Source organism: Mesocricetus auratus, unplaced genomic scaffold (assembly GCF_017639785.1).
Source record: "Mesocricetus auratus isolate SY011 unplaced genomic scaffold, BCM_Maur_2.0 Super-Scaffold_100691, whole genome shotgun sequence".
NCBI lineage: Eukaryota > Metazoa > Chordata > Mammalia > Rodentia > Cricetidae > Mesocricetus > Mesocricetus auratus.
Window position 1 is genome coordinate 40,897,013 of NW_024429267.1, and position 21,484 is coordinate 40,918,496.

Sequence of the window (21,484 nt, forward strand, 5' to 3'; positions counted from 1 at the left end):
TAGACAAATACCATGAACGCCCCAAATGTTCATCACCAAATGAATACACAAGCTCATTATTACAGATCCAATATGATGGGATACCACTCAGCAATAAAAAATACACACACACACACACACACACACACACACACGCACAGCTGGAACATTCTCAAGAGCATCTTTCTGAGCAAAAGAAACTGGACAATATATATTTTACAATCCCATGTATATAAAATTCTAAAAATTGTCCAAGATCGGGGTATAGCTCAATGATAGAGTGCTTACCTGATTCAACCAAAATTTCATAAACCAGGCCTGAAGATTCGTAATGAGTGGTGCTCTCTGTCTCTGTCTCCTCTCTCTCTCTCTCTCTCTCTCTCTCTCTCTCTCTCTCTCTCTGTCTCCTTGTCTCCTCTCTCTCTCTCTCTGTCTCTGTCTCCTTGTCTCCTCTCTCTCTCTCTCTCTCTCTCTCTCTCTCTCTCTCTCTCTCTCTCTCTCTCTCTCTCTCTCTCTCTCTCTCTCTCTGTCACCCCCTCTCTCTTTGTATGAGCCAGAGCTTCATGTATCGCAGATTAGCCTCACCCCCAATCAATGTCTCTTCATGTGTGCTATATAAAAGACCCCCTGTCTAAAAGAACTATACAGAAGATTTTACATAGGAGACCCTCCATGTGAGAGTCCCTGTATGTGGGAGACTTCTGTGTGGGAGACCCTCCTTCATCCTTCTCCTACATCTTCCATAACAGGGATGCTTGTAAATGAATGGTCATGATGGTTCCTTCAAGATCAGTGATTTGGGCTTTCATTTAAGGTCTCCCACTCTTGGTGATAAAATTAATAGAAAGCCATCTGTTCTTTATCAACAAAGGCAGTCATCCAGCGTTCGTTCCCTGCATAAACTGCAGGGTTAAGCCCTGCTCTTTCAGTGGGCGTGTTTGCTTCTTTGTGGCGCCTCTTTCTTCCCTTCCTCACCCTTTCTCTGGTTATTCTGAACCACAGAGCCCGCCCACTCAGCCCTTCTCATTTTCCCTGTTTTTAGCGATGTCTCTCCTACCTGTGGAAGTCTCTTGGTGGCTCTGGCGATCCCGTGCCCCTGACTGCAGTGCTGCCTGTCAAGTTCAGTGAGTCAGGGGACAGAATGGGAAGGCGGGAAAGCAGACTGTGGTCTGCTCTAGGCTCCCTCCTACCTCAGCCTTCCTCAGAGGACCATCCTGCAGGGGTGCAGGATGGGACCCTCCTGAAGGAGAGAACCAGCATCTAGGGACAGCAAATCACCCCCAAGACTCCCCAAATATATTTAAAAAGGAGAAAGGCCTTGTGATTGGGCTTAATTGAACAATGTTTCCCAGATGTGTCATTTAAAGATGTTTCATTGAGGGCTGAGGATATAGCTCAGTTGGTAGAGTGCTTGCTTCTTGTCAACTCTGACTTCAACCCCCAGAAGCATGGGAGGAGGGGTGTTTGTTTCCTGGGCACCTCTCGGGAGGCAGAGGCAGAAGTGATCACTCCAAGTTCAAGGCCAGGTGGGCCAGGGTTAAAAAGCCAGACAGACCCTGTTTCTAAACAAAATAAATGAACAAACGGCGAACATTTTCACTATTAGCACACCCTCCAAGCAAATGGTCCGTCGGTCATTCCGCCTGTGAGAGTGGCTGTCCTAAGGGCTTTTTTTCTTTGCTAATTTCATATCCTAGGTGAGATGGAATCAATTGCTCACGTACAAGGTGGCTTTTCTGCTGAAGTGGGCTCTGAGGAATGGCAGCCTTTCCCACGGTGGCACCTAACCATCCATGCTAATCATTCACCCTGCAACCAGCCCCAGCATGCCTTATCATTTGTCCCTAAAGGCATCCAGGACTGTCCACAGACCTCAAGGAGCAACTGTGTTTCAGATCCCAGGAATGTGAGTTTTAGGAAGACAATAGTAGTCAGGGTGGCAGGAGTGGTCTAAGATGTCAGACTCAAGCTCAGCTTCCTTGGAAGACAATAGTCACAGAACCCGTGGGGTCAGGGCAGTACTATGCAGGCACCCGTATCCAGGTTCAGATGTTCACACATGGGCCGAAATGAACACAGAACTTCAGGCCACCTCCTTTCAGCATCTGGGACCAAATGAGGGTTCCAGGAGTGGTTCTCAGAGCTGTTCTTCCTATGACTTTGCAGATAGGCGATGTGGGTCCGCCTTGCCCCTTCCCCACTCTCCTATTCGTTTCTCTAGCTGTTTCCCAAGCTAATCTGCCATGAAGAGATTCCTACTGCCTGTGTAGACAAGGCTTCAATGGCGGCTATAAACAGTGTTGGATACTGAAAACCAATCTTTGATCACCTGAACAAATCCCTTTCACAGCAACCCGACACCTGCCAACTGTCAGCTTCCACGATCCCTAATTGGTCTTCACAGACCCTGGCCACCTGCCACCATCTGGCTCTGACCACCTCACACCTGCCCCTCCAGATGTCCACCTTCTCTTCAAAAGCTTCTGGTGCCCATGCCCTCCTCCAACTCCTTTAATCTTCCCTGACCTCCAGAGTCCTGGTGCACGAAGTACAGGGTTAGAGGAGGTTTGATCCTGGAAAAAAAATTATGGCAGGCAGAAAGTTCTCTTCAAAGCAAATTTCTGGATGTGTTGGAGAGAAAGGGCCTAGGGGCACTGCCCAAGAGATCACCCCATCTCCTCCATGGGAACCACCGGGCAAGTGGGGCTTTTCTGCCCAGCACCATTTTTTTTCACAGTCTTCTGGGAGTAAGCACACAGGGTCCCTCCCATCCTCCATAGGCCTTGGCAGGGGGCAAGAATGTTTTGGGGTAGGCTGGACAGGGTGCTCAGACAGACTCTTTTTACACCAAGAAGTTGCCATTTGGATGTTCCTGGACCCTCCAGCCCTTTTTACAGCTCCTATGCCCATTTTAGAGCAACATGTTAAAAACAATAATAAGGTTGTTACTAATTCTTTGAAAGTTTCATACAATATATTTTAATCCTATCCACTCCCTTCTCCCATCTTCCTACCCACCCAACTTCAAGTCTTTTTTTTTTTAAATCAAATCCTATTTGTACTCCCCAAGTGCTACCCTGGAGTGTGGCTTACCTACCAAGGGGACACAACCTTAAGAAAACAAGCTCTCCCTCTCCCTCCCCCAACAGCAGTCAGTAGCGGGACTTCCTGCCCTCCTCCCCTCTGTATGCTGGGGTTTGCTCTGGCTTTGATCTTGTGCAGCTCTTCTTGCGGATGCTGTCATAACCACTGAGTTCTTACGTGGGACTGCCCTGTTGTGCCCGGAAAAACGTTGCTTTGCTGTAGTTGTCCACAGCCTCTAGTTCTTACCATCTTTCTGCTTCCTCTTCTGTGATGAGCCTTGAGGAGAGATGACAACACCTTTTGCTTTTGTTTTTTTAATGACTCATAATTGCTTGTATTGACGGAGCACAGGGTGACATTTTGATACGTGTTTACCCAGTGTAATGATCAAATGAGGGTGAGCAGCCTGTCCCAGATGCTATCTCAGGAGCCTCAGGGATTTCCCCTCCTTCTGGCCCACTTGGTATCTCTTCCTGTTCCCAATACATCCCACATCTCTGCCTCTGGCCTCTGAGCTCAACCAGCAGACAATTCAGCCCCATCTTTAAGTGAATTATCTCCAAACACCAAAGATGCTAAGTACTAGAGGTAGGTGCTGGAGGTTACATGCTGTCACTGGGCCAGCCACTAGATACATTAAATATGGCTGGCTGCTAGAAAAGATACTTTACATGGGCAGGGAGAGGGCTCAGTGGGTAATAATGTTCATTGTGCAAGCCTGATAACCTGTGTTCAGATCACTGAAATCCACATAAGAAAACAGCACTACCAAAAATAAAAAATGCAGTATTACAAAGCTGTAGTTGTAGCACTCTTACAGTGAGATGGGAGGAGGAGACAGGGGCATCACCTGGACGCTCACTGGTTAGCTAGTCTAGAGTACATACTGAAGAGGTAGAAACAAAAGGACACCTATCTAAAACAAGGTGGAATGCTAGAACCAACCCCCAAAAGTTATTCTCTGACCTTTATTGTACCAGCTCTCTCTCTCTCTCTCTCTCTCACACACACACACACATACACACACACACACACACACACACACAACTTTAACCCAGTTCCATCACTCTCTCCAGAATCTCCCTCCAGATATTACCTGAAAATTCTGCCCATTAGTAATTGCAAAGCAATTTCATTTTCTTGGTTGCTGTTCTGTCTAGCTAAAAGAGGTCAAGGTGGCACCATGTGACCTGGCCTATCATACAGATGCTGCTGTAGGTTGCAGCTGTTAGATTTACCAGGAGCGTTCTCAAGACATGATGCATAAGAGTGTCTGTCTGTCCTATAGGCTGTCACTGTGATCATAAAATCTGGGAGTCCATGATGGTCACACCTATTCCAAGTGGGTAAAGCATAGTCTTCAAGTCACTATAGGTGTTGGGATCAGAGCCTGAACTCTCACAACCCTAACATGCTAGGCTCAGCCTCCTGCCCTCAACAGGCCAATTAAACACACAAAAAGCATTGAAAAGCAGAGAGATGATATTTAATCATTGTGGCCACACTGGGAATAGGAATGACGAGGTCCAGGGACTGCATACCACCACACCCCTCCCTGATGGTCCGTTTTCCCAAGGACCTGATAGGCTGGGTAACTAAGTAATCCCAGTCAATGTAGGATCCAACCCTCCCCCATCTCCTTACAAAGGGGTCTGAGCTGTGTGAAATCTCTTTCAGGGAGACAAGTTCCCCCCTTTAGCTGGCACCAGGGCAGCAGTGTGAGAGTCCTAGGGAATTCCATTCTTGGGGTCTATTGGCCCAGGAGAGTATCTTCACTCCCGTCGGGACTGTTACATTCTGGGCCAGGCCATGTTCTAAGTACTCAATGTGTGTGTGTGGCATGGGGTAGGGTGGTCCTTATACCATTACCATGATTTTACAGATGACAGACCCAAGAGACAGAAAATCTAAGTTGTTTCCCCAAGCAGCAGGGGCTGAGGAGCCTGGGTTTAGAAGTCCTCGCACACCCCTTGCTATATTCCTGCCCTGGCCTTGCTCACCCTAGGCCTGGTCTCCATATTCTGGATCTGAGCAGGCTCAGTGTCTATTAAGGTAGAGCATGTGGCCTCCAGTGATGGGTTGCTTTAATCCCAGCAGCTTTTCTGCTACCCAGGAACACCAGTGTCCTGTGTCTTCTCTTACAGGCAAGCTGGTGGAGAGCCTGATGGTGATGTGGCTCTTGGCCCCTCTCTCCCTGCTGCCAGGCTCCACCGAACTCTGAGAAAGGGCAATAGGCTCCATTCAGCTTATACGCAGGACAGGGCTTCCTGCAATAAGACTGACTGACTGATCGACACTGTTGCCCTCTTAATCGGGAAGTAAGAAAGATCATCTCTCAAGGATAGACTTCTTCTAGGCTAATCATTTTACAAACGCTGATCCTAATCCCTCCAACAACTAAAGGTAGCTTGCCACAATTGTACAGTCGTTACAGATGTGGGAATTGTAGAGGTTCAGAGTGCTTAACTGCTTTGTCACAGACCACACAATAAAAGTTCAAGTTTATCTGTCTACAAAGCCCAAAGTATCTGTGGGCTTCTTGACTACGTCCTTGGGAGTTTTGTGTTCCCCTGAATAATGTGGGACTTCACTGTGGAGAAACTTCTATGTTTCTGGGCCGGATGACTTAGCAAGATCAAGGCCTCTTTCTTCCAGACTCTGGAAGTCCATTGAAAGAGCAAACATCTCCCTCCATTCTTGTAACCTACTGAGACTCCTACTTACATTTACAGTAGGGAATGAAGGCCCCTACCCACTGTTATGGTAGGAGTAAGGCAACCCCTGGCCACCAGTCTCCTAGTCAGAACATCTGGGTCCTCAGCCCCCCAACTTAAGGTCTGGCTGATAGCTGGGACATTGGAGCCTAAAAGCTCCACAAACTGAGCTTTACCACCTCCCAGGGTGGTACCAGAGTTGTTAGAGTTATATTGTGGACCCAACAGCCCTAGCAAGCTAGGTTCCGCCACTTGCCCCCAGTATGTCAATGAAAGAAACACATAATAATGAAAAGCAGAGGAAAGAAGTTTCTTCAGTGCAACCACATTAGAAAGAGGAACAAGGCTGGGTGGCACACACCTTTAATCCCAGAACTTGGGAGGCAGAGGCAGGTAGATCTCTGTGAGTTGGAGGGCAGCCTGGTCTACAGAGTGAGTTCCGAGGCAGTCAGGACTACACAGAAAAACCCTGCCTCAAAAACAAAAACCAAAGTAAACAAATAAATAAGAAAGAGGAACAAAACGGAGGCCAAGTGACCCCCCCAGTCTGTTGTTGGGCACCCTGACACACCTTCTGGTCTAAATAAACACAAGAGTTGACACCATCACTGACCCATCATTGCCTTGGCTCTGGTCCACCCAGAAAGGTTGTCTGAGAAGTTGTCAGAACTGAGTGACATTTCTTTCCATAAGGCAGGTTCTTCCCCTGAATGGCACCAGGCATCAGCATCTTCCCCACCCCCACCCCCCCAATGTCCTGGAGACGTTTTCCTTCTTTGAGGTGCCTTGCTTCAATAGCTTCTGATAGTTGAAAAAGGAGGGGCACCAGTGTGTGTCTTTAGAATCTTTCTTCCAGCCAGGAAGGTTATCGCAGGACCTGAGACTACATCCTCCTTGCCCAAGAATTAGTCTCAAAGCAAAGCCCTGAAGCCCCAGGGCACCCCCCCATCCTCCCCACCCCACCTCCATCCCCGTATCCTTGATTCCCTCTACTCCCCTCTGTTGGAGTTCACCAACCCTCAACTAAGTCAAGAATGGCTTCTGCTCATCAGTATTATGGCCCATGCCTTTGATCCCAGTCTTGAGTTCATGAATTTCCTGGTCTACAAAGTAAGTTCCAGGCCAGCTAGGACTACAGATTGAGACCCTGCCACAGGAAAGGAAGTCTGGTTTTCCTAACTGTTTAGACTCCTCTAGCCCTAGACTATATGATGCTTAAGGGCGAAGAGGGACTGGGTGCCTTGGGAATTGGGGTAGACTGGGACACAAAGCCTGACACATAGTAGTTACTCCATAAATACTGGAAAGATGACTGTAGACTTGTCAGAAGAGAGAGTTAGAGAGCTTGTGACACTTTAAAATCCCATGGGAGTTTGGTTTCCAAACTGCGTTGTGCTGGAACTAAGGCACACACCAGCCCTTTTCACTGTAGAAATAGGAACTGGGGAAGCTGATGTTCCATTGAGGTTACTTTGGGAAGGAAACACAGTAAGACAAAGCCATCTCCAGGAATGTGAAGTCTTCATTCTGTGGGCCCCTGACTCACCTTCCAGACATAGCACTGACGTTTGTCTTAGCCAAGGTGTTCATCACTCCCAGGCATGACTTCCCTAGCCTTGAATGCCTGAGATGACTCAGGGCACACTCCATCCAGACCTCTTGCAAGAGGCCTGTGGCCATGCCAGCTGGGCTCCAAAGCCCTGATGCTGCAACTGTCAAAGCTGAGTTCACATCTCCAGGAGTGTCTAAGTTCTGACTGTGCTCTCTGTCACTGGGGGGCTTTTTCTCCATCACCAAAGATGGATAATTTGTCACTTTTCAATTGCTTAGTTTGTTTTTTGTTTTGAAACAAAGTCCAGATATGCTACCCAGGCGTCCCTCAAATTCCTGGACTCATCAATCCTCCATCCTCAATCTCCTGGATAGTTGGAAGTAGGTGTGTTCCACTGTATCTAGCCCCTCTCTGTTCTTCCTTTATTCCTTCCTTCCTTCCTTTCTCTCTCATTCATTCTTTCCTTCCTTTCTCTTTCTTTGAGAGTGACTCATGTATCACAGGTTGGCCTCCAACTTGCTATATAACCAAAGAGAACCTTGAATTTCTTTTCTCTCTTTTTTTTTTTTGGTTTTTCGAGACAGGGTTTCTCTGTGGCTTTGGAGGCTGTCCTGGAACTCACTTTGTAGACCAGGCTGGCCTCGAACTCACAGAGATCCGCCTGCCTCTGCCTCCCAAGTGCTGGGATTAAAGGCGTGCGCCACCAACGCCCGGCTAGAGAACCTTGAATTTCTGATCCTCCTGCCTATACATTCCAAGTGCTGGGACCACTGGTCTCTACCCCCACATCTGGTTTATGGGGTGAAGGGTATCAAAGATTTCATGCATGCTAGATGAACACTCTACCAAACAAGCTACATCTTGACCCTTTCTTGAAAAAGGCAACTATAGCCCAGAGAATCATACCAAAGAGGGCTAATTCTATATGCTTGTAACTGCCTCCATTTTTTGTTTTTTTTTATTTCAAGAGCCAGGCAGGCCAACCTGTCACTATGAGACAACATGAACCTCCCAGAGTGTCACCGGTCAGAGAGTCTTGGGAAACCTTCAGAAGAGGTAGGAAAGACCAGGATGAGGGAAATCTACATGCTCATCACTAAAGATGTCCAGGTCTGGCTATGTCCAGAAGGCTTTGCCTGTTCCAAATCAGCCTTTGAGAACCAGCTGAAGTGGCTGGTGCATCCCAGCATAGGCAGGGATGTAACCATAGGTCTCAAGTCAGAGAGAATATACTATCCTTCGCGCTCCTGAATGGCATTCTCCTTACCCCACCGTTTTTGCTCATGTTCACCTAGGAAGACCTCTAGAAACCTACAACTTCCTCTTCTGAAAGATGCCTTCTGAAAAGGCCATGTGATCCAGCAGGGTGGGCAGCCAGCTTCAGGCCAGCACACATAGGCTATGGGCTTCCTCAGATGTTCCTATGGCCATTGTCAACTCACAATTCCATTTATCAAAGTACTGTTATCTCAGAACATCACACAGGACTGACTACGGTCCCTGGAAACTAGCCAGGGTAATGCTGATGCAGGCCAACCTCTCATTTACAATGGGGAAAACTAAGACATGGTCTATGTGGGCAGTGACAGAGAAAAGTGAACCTAAAAGCAGGGCTTGCCGTCCCGAGATGGGAGGTCTCCCTGTGAACTCTCTGAGTACCCGTGAGTGTCATCATTCAGCTTCGCCCAGCGGCCAGTTGTGAGGGTGTTATATGCCTTGTCCTGGGGAGATGTGGACAAACATCTCTTTGCTCCGGATAGAGCACCATGGCAGAGCAAAGAAACAATTCCACCCAAGTCTAACAGTGAATCGATGAAAGCATATTGGGGTAACTCGGAGAAGTGTGGATGAGGGCCTACTTACAGGAGTATGGGTGACTCAAAGGCATTGGTTGGAAAGCTCACCCCATCATGGGTGATGACTCATGAAAGAGGCTTCCCAAGAGCTTCCTGCACAACTTGCAGGCCACCCTGCCTAGTGGAGTCACCCTTCTCCAGCAGTTTTTTTGCTTAGGTAACCTTGGGGATGGGACTTGCGATTCTTCTAAGGTTCTCCATGTCCTGGGAAGGTTTCAGCTACATGGAGGAAGCAGCTAAGTGGTAGCACACCTGCACCAGAGAGGGCTAAGATGTGGTTTGGGAAGAAAAAGAGGAGAGAGGGGAAGGGAGGCTTTGCCGTGGCTGGGTGGCTGTTCAGACTTCTCTCTACCAGACAAGGGGGCTGCTCCCCTGAAACTCCACGAAGGGCTGATTAGAACACTCGCAACCTTCAACCCTTGGCAGACAAGGCAACTAACTGAGTCTCGAGAACTTTGTGGTTAACTGAATTTGTCTAATAGCCATCTGTCTATATATCGCCCATCTACCTGTGTACCGTCTATCTGGCTATCCATCATCCGTTCCTTCTCTGTCGATGGCTTGTTTCAATGTCCCTCCAGGTGGCTCTGCTCTCTCCTTCCCTCTGTCACTCTCTTCACTGGGCAGAATTTAGAACTCAGAACACTCCTTCGCTTTTTTATTTTTAAAGTTACCTCATTTTCTTTTGAGTCCTCTTCTTTTTCTTATGGTTTCCTTTTCTGCTAATGAACTGTGCTGATGCTCTTCCCCTTAGGCAACATTGTGGGATAGGCATGTTATCTTCAGCAAGATCCCTGATGTCTAAGTGCCCATCACCAGCTCCCTGCATGGTATGAAAAGATGGTGCAGATGAGGGTGGTACATCTCCATCCACTCTACCGCAGGGTGTACTCCCAGACGCTGTCCCAAGTAGCCCCAGCACTCCTCATCCTTTGGTTTCCCCTGCAGGCTCGATTGCCTGGGTGCCGAGCTGATGAGTTCACTGTGACTGCAATCTGTCACTCACCACCCTACTTGGGACCAGATGCTTCTCTAGGCCTAATAATGTGGACACCCTTTTTTTTTTTTTTTTTTTTTTTTTTTGGTACAAGGTTTCTCTGTGGCTTTGGAGCCTGTCCTGGAACTAACTCTTGTAGACCAGGCTGGTCTCAAACTCACAGAGATTCACATGCCTCTGCCTCCTAAGTGCTGGGATTAAAGGCGTGCATCACCACCGCCCAGCTAACCCCTTATTTATTTATTTATTTATTTATCTTTTTAGTCAGTGGACATAGGGCAACCTCTATGGATGCAAACTCCCAGAGAAGCAAGCGGGTCTCATGTCCAATATGGCAGGGACAGTTGACAACACACACTTGCGGTTGGCACATAGTGTCCTTGCTTGAGAGCAAAAGGACTTTTTGTTTATTGCTGTTGTTGTTTTGTGTGTATGATGTGGAAGGGAGATGCAGCAGGTATGCCATGGCTCCCATGTGGAGGTCAAGAGGACACATGGCATTATTTCTGTCCTTCCACCTTTACAGGGGCTCTAGGAAAGAACTCAGGGCCTCAGGCTTGTGCAAGCAAGTGCCTTTATCTGAGGAGCCTTGGGGTGGAATGGGGGTTGTTGTGACCAGGTGTGAGGCACCCCAGGAAGTATCTTGAACCAAAATGGTACCTTTGTCTGGTACCCAGAAGAAAGGATAGGTCAGGACTGAAGAAACTTGCAAAAGATTAAGGAGAGCCATTGACTGGCCTGTATAGACAGAGCCCCAGATAGCTTGAAGAATGCAGCAGGGCAAGCTGTAAGGGGACTTTAAAAGGAGACTGACAGGCAGTGGGAGATGAGTCAGTGCAGGGAAAGTAGCCAGGGCTGGAAAAGAAGGTCTATATGAAGAAGGGAAAGGATCTTTAGGTGAGGCCAAGGGGGTAAACGTTTCTTGTCAGAATAGGGTACAGGCTCTTGGATTTCATCAGAATGAAGCATCAGACTGCCAACTGGCCATTTGAGAATGCTTGTGCCACTGAGATAGCAAGTAGAACATAGATAGAGCTTGCTCTGTAGGCAGAATGACTGAACCTAGTAACCAAGGGAAAGCCAGGATCTTGCTACACCGTGGCTGCAAGGAGCACTACGTTTTGTCCACGGTGAAAGTACAAACAGAAAAAGGTAAGAGCTACTGAGATTACATGACCCAGGACAAAGGTTGAGTCAACCCACCAGGTCAGGAACTACAGCCATCTAAGAACACTGGATGAGTAAGAGAAGAAAGAAACAACAGATAAGTTCTGCTTACAAAATTCACTTTCAGAACCTCATGTCCAGCCATGGCAATGAGGAACATAGCAGCAGGGTGTGTGTGTGTGTGTGTGTGTGTGTGTGTGTGTGTGTGTGTGTCTGTGTGTCTGTGTGTCTGTGTGTGTCTGTGTGTGTCTGTGTGTGTGTGTCTGACTCTGTGTGTGTGTGTCTGACTGTGTGTGTGTGTGTCTGACTGTGTGTGTGTGACTCTATGTGTGTGTGTGTCTGAATCTGTGTGTGTGTGTGACTCTATGTGTGTGTGTGTGTCTGAATCTGTGTGTGTCTGACTCTATGTATGTGTGTGTCTGAATCTGTATGTGTGTCTGTGTGTGTGTGTCTGACTGTGTGTGTGTGTGTCTGACTCTATGTGTGTGTGTGTGTGTCTGACTGTGTGTGTGTGTGTGTGCTCTCCTCACTTTATTTTATGTAAAGTATGTTGATAGTTACCTCTGAAATGTTTTAGGTTATGAAATAGTTATATGAGAGTAAGACTGAATTAGAGAAATAATTATTATATCCGTGGGTAGATACAATGACTATGGCCAAGAATTAATTTAATAATGGGAGTTATATATCTTCATTCTGATGTCAGTTACAATAGTGAGAGGAAATTTCACATTTTGATCTTGACGGCTGTTGAGACCAACTTTGTTCTCACAAGTATAGCTGCATCTTGTTATGTCAAAGCAAAAGCTTGAAATTAATGTGTGAACACTGATGTATTTACAGAAGGGTGTATATTAATATTCTATATATATCATTGATATTAGGTATGGAAGGTATATGGAATCCCAAAGAGACATGATCAGAAAAAAACCTCCTTAAGCCATTCTGTAGTTAAAATGCTGAGAGTAGAAAACAGAGAAAGAGAGCTAGAGAGATGGCTCAGAGGTGAAAAGCATTGGCTGCTCTTCCAGAGGTCCTGAGTTCAATTCCCAGCAACCACATGGTGGCTCACAAACATCTGCAATGAGATCTGGTGCCCTTTTCTGGTGTGCAGGCATACGTGCAGGCATAACACTGTATACATAATAAATCTCTAAAAAAAGGAAGGAAGGAAGCAAAGGAAGGACATTCAAAGCTTCAAGGAAGAAGTGCCAACTTGCCTACAAGGACAGTCCCATCAGGATGATATCATATGTATCAGCAGAAATCCTGAAGGCCAAGAAATTACAGATTAAATCTCTCAAGCCCTGGAAGAAAAGAACTGTCAATCTAGTTTACTATATCTATCAATGCTTTCTCTCCAAATTAAGTTGGAAACAAAGATCCTCTAAGACTTAGAAAACACCAGAGGTATCATGACACTTAAGCTAGCCCTGAGGAAGACATTTAAGGGAATCCTATGTGCTGTAGAGGAAGGCAAGCAGTCACAAGAGGAAAGAAAGAAATCTCACTAGAAGATCAACCAAGTCAACAAAAATTAAGAAAACATCAAACCTTAAGAAACCAAATGACAAGCCGGGCGGTGGTGGCGCACGCCTTTAATCCCAGCACTCGGGAGGCAGAGGCAGGCGGATCTTTGTGAGTTCGAGGCCAGGCTGAACCGACAGCCTCCAAAACAATACAGAGAAACCCTGTCTCATAAAAACAAAAAAACAAAAAAAGAAACCAAATGACAGATATCAGCTCATACCTTTCTATTATATCCCTAAATGTAAATGGTCTTAATTCTCCACTTAACAGACCCAGAGGGTGTGGTTATATTCAAAAGATATGTAAGCATTTACTGTCTGCAAAATGCCCACCTCATCCACTGGCAAAGATCCACACAGACTGAAATTAAAATAATGGAAATTAATATCCCCAACAAATGTAATCAGGAAGCAAAAAGGATCAGCTACACTCAGATCTGACAGAGCAGAAATCAAGCCAAAACCAATCAGGAAAGACAGGAAAGTCATCACATACTAATAAAAGGAACAATAGTCCATCCAGAAGATAACGTGATTATAAAAATTTGTGCAGTGGGTACATAAAACCAACACTATGGGATACAGAAAGACACCTATGTAACAATAGGTGACTCCGATACTATACCAACATCAATAGACAGAGCACCTGTACCCTCCACGCAAAAGCAGCAGAGAAACCTGAGTAATGTTAAACTAAACTACAGATCACATGGATTTAACCGACAGCTATCTACAGAACTTGTAGACAGTGTGTTCAACAACTGCACATTCTTTTCAGCAGCTCACGGAATTTTCTTCAAAACAGATCCTATTTTAAGCCACAATGCAAGACTTAAACACTACAGAGGATGAAATCATACGGTCTTATTAGGTCATTGTAAGTAATGAAAAAATCAAAAGCAACAGAAACCCACCAAGCCCATGGAGACCGAACAACGGGCAATAAGCTTTGTGCTCATTATGTGGTTATCATAGTACATGCTTGTGTGGTTATTAAAGAAAGCAGAAGAGAAATGTAAAGATCCTTAGATCAAAAGAACCCAGAAATAGAGCCTATCAGAAGCAGAGGGTTTGGCAAAAGCCGTTCTAAAGGAAGCTTTAGCTCTGAGCTGTTCACATTTAGAGCTGGGTGTGGTGATGCGGGTCTGGAACCCTGGCACTCAGGAAGCTGAGGCCTGAGGACAGAGGATTCAAGGCTACGTCACAAGCTCAAGGACAGTTTCAGCTATATGATCTTTGTCCGCTGCTCATCTTCCAAAGGGTTAATATTCAGAATATATAAACTTAACAACAAAAGAACAAGTAACCCAGCCAACGTGGGGGAAATGACCTGAGTACTTAAACGGAAATACAATAAACACATGGGGGTGGGATCAGTATATTTAACTATTGGGGAAATGCAGATCAAAACTGCATTGCGATTCCCTTTCACCCCAGTCAGAACGGCTATAATCAAAGGTGTGGGTGCTGATGAAGCCACAGAAGTAAAGAAGCTTTTATACACTGTTGGCTGAAAAGTGAATTAGTCCATTCACTACGGGAACTGGTGTAGGGTACCTCAAAAAAAAAGAGAGAAAGGAAGGAAGGAAGGAAGGGAGGGAGGGAGGGAGGGAGGGAGGGAGGGAGGGAGGGAGGGAGGGAGGGAGGGAGGGAGGGAGGAAGAAAGGGAGGAAGGGAGGAAGGGAGGAAGAAAAATAGAATTGCTATAGGATCCAGCTACCATACCTAGAAATACATCCAAAAGGATCCAAGTCAGCTTACTTTAGAGCAGCGGTTCTCAACCTTCCTAATGCTGTCACCCTTTAACACAGTTCCTATATTGTGGTGACCCCAACCGTAAAAATCATTTCATCGCTACTTCATAACTATGATTTTGCCACTGTTACGCATTGTAATGTAAATACCTGTATTTTCCAATGGTCAGAGGCAGCCCCTGTGAAAGCGTCATTCAACTCCAAAGGGGTCACGCCCCGCAGGTTGAGAACCACTGCTTTAGAGGTCTCTGAACATTGATGCTTGCTGTGACACTGTTCACCATAGCCTGGACATCTGTCAATGGATGAAGGAAGAAATTGTGGTATATTATTATGGGATATTATTTAATCATAAAGATCAACAAGGATGAGGCTCAAGAGTGGGATAAAGGTAACTGTGCTCTTAAAAAAAAAAGAAGGCTGAAGTTTATAGTTAGGTTTGGGCTGACTCAATGTCCCCACATCAAGACAACTGTAAGCCAAACAGCTGCTCCTGTGGCAGTCAAAATGGCTGCAGGAAAATTCCACGGGCTTCCCCAGCAGGAGCCCCTCACACAAACTCTTATTTCTGTACTCTGCCAACCTGAGGTCAGTGTGGCTTAAAAAAAGGGTGTTGCTTGTGTCAGCCAGCCCCGGCCTCCCAGGCCAGCGCTAAGTAAACAGGAGTCCTGGGGGCAACCATTTCTCCATGGGGGCCCTGCGGTGGGATTTTCCAAGGAAATGAAAGGCCGCCTTGTGTGAAGAGCGTGGACCCAGCATCTGCTTTCCATGACCTCATTCGTGTTGACTTTCTTGCCATTTCATCCCTCTGGAGCCATAGAGAAGGCAGAGGGGGACCGGTGAACAGCAACCTCCACACAAGAGTCAGGGAAGGAGACAAAACTGCCTCAGCCTGGGGTGGGGCAGGTGTGTGCCCAGACAGAGTCAGGGAAGGTAAGTGACTAAGTTCTACCCAATGACTGGGGTCTTCAGGAGACCCTGAGACAAAACTACCTCAGCCTAAGTGGGGGCAGGTGAGCCCAGGTGTGTCCAGGTGTCAAATGCCCCTAATTGTTTTTCTCAGGAGCAACTCAGATGCAACTGACACTCTATAATTTGCACACTTCCTGGGAACCACAGATAACCATCGCTTTATAATTACCGGCCACCACTTTGGAAGCAAGCTTCCCTCAATTCTATTCTTACTATCCTTCCCAGCCTTGAGAAACAAGACAAGATGCTTTAAACGGCCTCTTGATGGGCCCTTTTCACTTCCAAGGCCCTTTACCTATCCCGAGCTGTCTTTTGAACACCTACTTTAGTTCCTCCACACATGAGATCATTCTTTTAAGTGAGGGAAAGGAAGGGAGCAGTGACTTATTTTCAGTGACCAGTCAAGCAGAGACCAGAGCGTCGTCTCCTGATTTCTCTTCTTCAAAATATCTACGTGGAAGAGCCAGTCCAGTAGTTTAAGGAACACAGCACCAGCCGGATGTCTGGGCTGGCAGGAGGAGCCACACCTTCCCTGGATCTGGGGTACCAGCTGGAGAAATAAGGCTTAGACTCAATGAGCTTTTGACTTGGTGTTGGGGCTGTGCTGCCTGGGGTTGTAAGATGGTGTCTGAGTAGAGAGCATCAAACAGCCCCGAGAAGGCAAACATCTTTTGGTCCTTAAATATCACTCAGGGTGGAAGAGCCTCTCATGCCAGGCAAAGGAAGACTGTATTTATCTATTGTGTGTGGGTATGGGTGGATGGCTGTGGGCATGTGCATAGGGAGGCCACAGGACAACTTGCTGTACGTGGTCCTCCGTCTCCCATGTGGGTCCCAGGTATCAGACTCAGGTGGTTAGGCTTGGTTGGCAGCAAGCCCCTTCAACAACTGAGCCGTCTCACCAGCCCAGCTAAAAACATTTTTTCCTGCTTCCTAGTCATTTCATACATATCTCATTTTCTAATTATGGTGAAAATGGGTTGATTTTGTTCGTTTGTTGCTGTTTTGTTAGTTTCCAAGATTTCTTTCTTTAAATTGGAGCCAACAAAAAAAGAAAAAACAAAACAAAAAGCAGGCATTAAGGGTGAAAGCGGGATTTAAGGAAACCCGTCTGATTAGCTTCTCCCCGGTGTAGAAAGACCTGAAGCAAGGAATCCTCAGGTGCCTGCAGAGGCTGCTGGGTCGAAAACAATGGAACTGGGCGCGTGTCTTGTAAGTGAACCGCCACCAGCTGCTTTTGTTATCCGTCCAGGTACATGTTGGAAACAGACCATGTTCATATATGACAATTTCTGGTCCTGTTTATTTGAAAAATTGTGACAGACTTCTTTCCCTTTCAAAAGCAACTGAGTGCACACATGGGCTCTAATACTATGTATTCCACAAAGATGCTATAGGTTTTCGTACCTACTGTCCTGAATTCCACTTTCTTCATTTCAAAACGCTTCCGAGGAACCTTTCTGAGTCCACTGCCGCCGCTCCTCTTTTTTAATGCTCATCCGCTTTTGTGCACGCACATACACATACATGTTGTGTGTGAAGGCCTATGATGAGGCACCACAGTGGAAGGCGGGGTACAAGCTGGATCCAGGTTTAGCTGGTTCTGGGGATTAAACTCAGCTTGTCAATCTTGTACCCCAAGCGCTTTCCCTTAGATTCCTTCTCTCTTTTTGTTCCTTCCTTGTTTATTTGTTGTTTATTTATTTATTTATTGAGGATACAGTCTCATGCCCAGACTGGTCTCCAGCTTGCTATGTAGCTGAGGATGAACTTGGGCTCTTTGAATTTTTAATTTTTTTATTGTATGTGTATGGGCGTTTTGCCATGCATGTGTGTCTGCACATCGCTTGCATACCTGGTGTTCACTGAGGCCAGAAGAGGATGCTGCTGGGTCCCCTAGAAATGGAGTTACAACTGTTGTGAGCCGCTATGAGGGTGCGGGGAACCTGGGTCCTCTGGTAAAGCAGCCAGTGCTCTAAACTGCTGAGCCACCTCTCCAGCCCCAAATCTTGAGCTCTAGATGTCCCTACCTCTCCCTCCCAAGTGCTGGGATTACTGGCCGGTGCCACCATACCCAGCTCATTTTATTTTTCTATCGGGTCATCATTATTTATCAGTTTAATATATTAACATATTGTACCTGTTAACTTTCGGGCAAATACATGATAATATTTTAAAACACCATTTACAGATACAATGGCATAATGTGTTATCTGAAGTATATGTAGCTATGCTAAATCTCTATGCCTTTTTATAGGAAATAAGTCTACCTTTGGGGTTAAAGAGATGGCTTAGAGGTACTGGGTGATCTTCCAGAAGATCCGGTTGTATTCCCAACACCCACATTTAGCTCACAACCATCTGTAACTCCAGTGCCAAGGAATTCAACACTGTCTTCTGGCGTCTAAGTCACCGTGCACATGGGGTGCATAAGATGTAGATGCAGGCCAAACACCCACATACATAGTAAAATAAAAGTGGTCTTTGGTTTTTTTAGAGACAGGGTTTCTCTGTATTGTTTTGGAGGCTGTCCTGGAACTTGCTCTGTAGACTAGGCTGGCCTTGAACTAACAGAGATCTGCCTGCCTCTGCCTCCCCAGTGCTGGGATTAAAGGTGTGTGCCACCAATGCCCGGCTAAAATAAAAGTTTTTTTTAAAGAAAAAGAAAATTGGCTGAAGACATGGCTCAGTGGTTAAGAACACACATGCTTCTTGCAGATGGCCTGAGTTCAATTCTCAGCACCCACCCATATCAGGCAGCTCACAACTGTCTGTTACTCCAGGTGATCTGATACTCCTCTGACCTCCTCTTGCATATATACAACACAGGCAATAGTTTTTTCAAAAAAGAAAGAAAATTATTTCTAAAACATAAGTCTATCTCTTCTAGCTTTCCCTGTTTAAAAAGAACTGTCTTAGCCGGGCAGTGGTGGTGGCACATGCCTTTAATCCCAGCACTGGGGAGGCAGAGCAGGTGGATCTCTGTGAGTTTGAGACCAGCCTGGTCTACAGAGCAAGCTCCAGGATAGGCTCCAAAGCCACAGAGAAACCCTGTCTCAAAAAGAAAAGAAAAAAAAAAGATTTCAAGGCAGGGTTTCTAGTGTAGCCCTGGTTGTCCTGGAACACACTCTGTAGACCAACCGGGCCCCGAACTCAACAATCCACCTGCCTCTGCCTCCTGAGGGCTGGGACTAAACTGTCCTACTTTCTGTGAAGGATATTCTAGATTTCCTTGTCAAAATTCCTTAGTTATCTCTGATCAATCTGAACTTGTTTTTTTTTTTAAGTATTCTCTTTTTAATTGTGTGTGTGTGTGTGTGTGTGTGTGTGTGTGTGTGTGTGTGTACAGGTGCTGGCAGGTGGGTCCCATGGAACTGGAGTTATAGTTTGTGAACTGCCCATCATCAGTGCTGAAGTCTCTGCCAGAGCGACGATCACCCCTAACTGAACTCCAGTCTCTGCAAGAGCGAGCGACGATCACCCCGAACCACAGAGTCACCACTCCAGCTCCCCTCAATTTATTTTATATGGTATAAGAAGTTCTGTCAAATTTTTGCTTTTTCCTGGCACATGGCTTGTGCTATCAATAACATATTCCATATGCCACTGGATTAATAATAAGCCTATTTAATCATAACTAGTTCTCATGGGATCTAGATCTATTTACGGATTATCTATTTACGGTTTTCTGTCTCTGCCTGTGCCAGTATGGTAATGACTTTATTTAGGTGAACTCATGTCTTTTGGTATCTGTTAAAGGCAGACTCCCTTCATTCTTCACCTATTCTTTTTCTCTTCATCCTCCTCCTCCTCCTTTCTAGACAGGCTCTCTCTAAACAGTTGTAGCTGTTCTGGAACTCTCTATTTAGACTGGGCTGGCCTTGAACTCACATAGAACTACTTGCCTCTGTATCCCAAGTTCTGAGATTAAAGGTGTATGCCACCATATCCAGCCTATTCTTTTTTATATGTAATCTTCTTACCCATTTGGGGGGTGTTTATTATTCCTTGGAATCATTGCCACCATTTTATTCCACTAACATATTCCTATGGCAATATAATCCATCACATATATATATTAATTTAGGAACAAATTGTTGCTTATGACATTATATCCCTCCAAAAAAGGGGGGATTTCAATAGGATTTCATAGTTTTCTACAAAGAGAATGTATTTTCTTCTAGCTAAATTTATTCTAGGCACCGTGTGATTTTTGCTAGCCTTATAAAGAAAATGTTTTCCTGCTTCCATTTCTAGGTGCTTATTGCCAAAACAAGGAAGAACTATTTAGATACACATATCATCTGTCAAACTGCCTACCAGACTGTGTTCTTAATTCCAGGAATCTTAGAGTCTTCTGGCTATTTTGGGTGAATGACAACATGGCCCGTATTACTGCATTAGTTATACCCTCCAGTCCAGCATGGCGACACACACCTGTAGCCTCAGCACTTTGGAGGTAGAGGGAGAAAGAGCAGGAGTTCAAGGTTGTCCTCAACTGCAAATTCGAAGCCAGTTACATCATGAGACCCTGCCTCAAAGACAAAGACAAAACAAATAAACAGGAAAGGACCCCCAACATTTAGTTGGATAGCTGTGGTGACAGCAAGAATCCTTGTCAGTTTGCTAATTTTAATTGAAGCTATTTTTTAAGATTTACTTATTTATTATGTGTACAGTGTTCTGTCTGCATGTGTGCCTGCACACCAGAAGAGGGCACCAGATCTCATTGTAGATGGTTGTAAGCCACCGTGTGGTTGCTGGGAATTGAATTCAGGACCTCTGGAAGAGCAGCCAGTGCTTCCAACCCCCCTAAGCATCTCTCCAGCCCTAATTGAAATTATTTTAATTTCTCATATTTTAGAATAACTTTTCCTATTGGATCTTGGTAAATAGTCCTTATAATGGTTTCTTAGTAGTTTTAAGTAGTTTTCCTTCTATTTCTATTTTATTATGGAGTATTTTTTTTCTTTTTTTGGGGGGGGGGGGTAGGGGCTTTGAGACAGGGTTTCTCTGTGGCTTTGGAGGCTGTCCTGGAACTAGCTCATGTAGACCAGGCTGGCCTGGAACTCACAGAGATCCACCTGCCTCTGCCTCCCGAGTGCTGGGATTAAAGGCATGTGCCACCAACTCCCAGCTGGAATAATTTTTTGAAGTAATTTTTTTAGGAGTAGTTACTAAATTTTACCAAATCTTTGCAGTATCTATACCTAAGCCTATTTTGTGTTGTTATAGCTGGTCATTTATGACAAGAAAAGGTTTGCTTTGGCTTTGGTTCTGGAGACTGGGAAATCCAAGAACACACACCTGAGATTGCTTGATTCCCTGGAGGCCTTGTGCTTCTTCTTAGCATTGGCACATGGGAGGCTAGGAAGATGGCTCAGTGGGTAAAACTACTTACTCTGCAAGAATAAGAACCCGAGTTCAGAACCCCAGCTCCCATATACTGCATCATGTGACTGTAACCCCAGCACTGGAGGGGTGGAGACAGGCAAATCTGTTGCCCTATGCCAGCCAGTCTAGTGAAACAGCCATGTTCACACAGGCAAACATGCAAGCAAAACACTAATGCACATAAAATAAACATAAATAAGTCAATTAATTAATAAACACTTCAAAGACATAAGTTCAATCTGTTTACTTCAATAGGAACATAGGATGCAGTTTCACTTTTTAAATGCAAGAGCTGTGCTAGATTTTATTTAATTTTTAAAATATGTATTGGTGTTTTACCTGCATGTAGGTGTGCAGATGTATGTCACATTCCCCTGGAACTGGAGTTGTGAGCTGCCGTGTGGGTGCTGGGAATTGAACCTGGGTCCTCTGGAAGAACAGCCAGTGAGTGCTCTTAACCTCTGAGTCATCTCTCCAGCCACTGTG

The 21,484-nt window shown here is 45.7% G+C and overlaps 1 long non-coding RNA gene across 2 annotated transcripts; it reads left to right on the forward strand.

Annotated features, from left to right (window-relative positions):
* Positions 1-15,450: 15,450 nt before the first annotated feature.
* Positions 15,451-19,552, forward strand: LOC121137522. 2 transcript variants are annotated; one of them, XR_005874791.1, is made up of 3 exons: positions 15,451-15,565; positions 16,740-16,856; positions 18,954-19,552. It is a non-coding gene; the product is annotated as an uncharacterized LOC121137522 (long non-coding RNA). The 2 variants fall into 2 exon arrangements; XR_005874792.1 differs by having other exon boundaries at positions 16,740-16,816.
* The last annotated feature ends 1,932 nt before the right edge of the window (positions 19,553-21,484 follow it).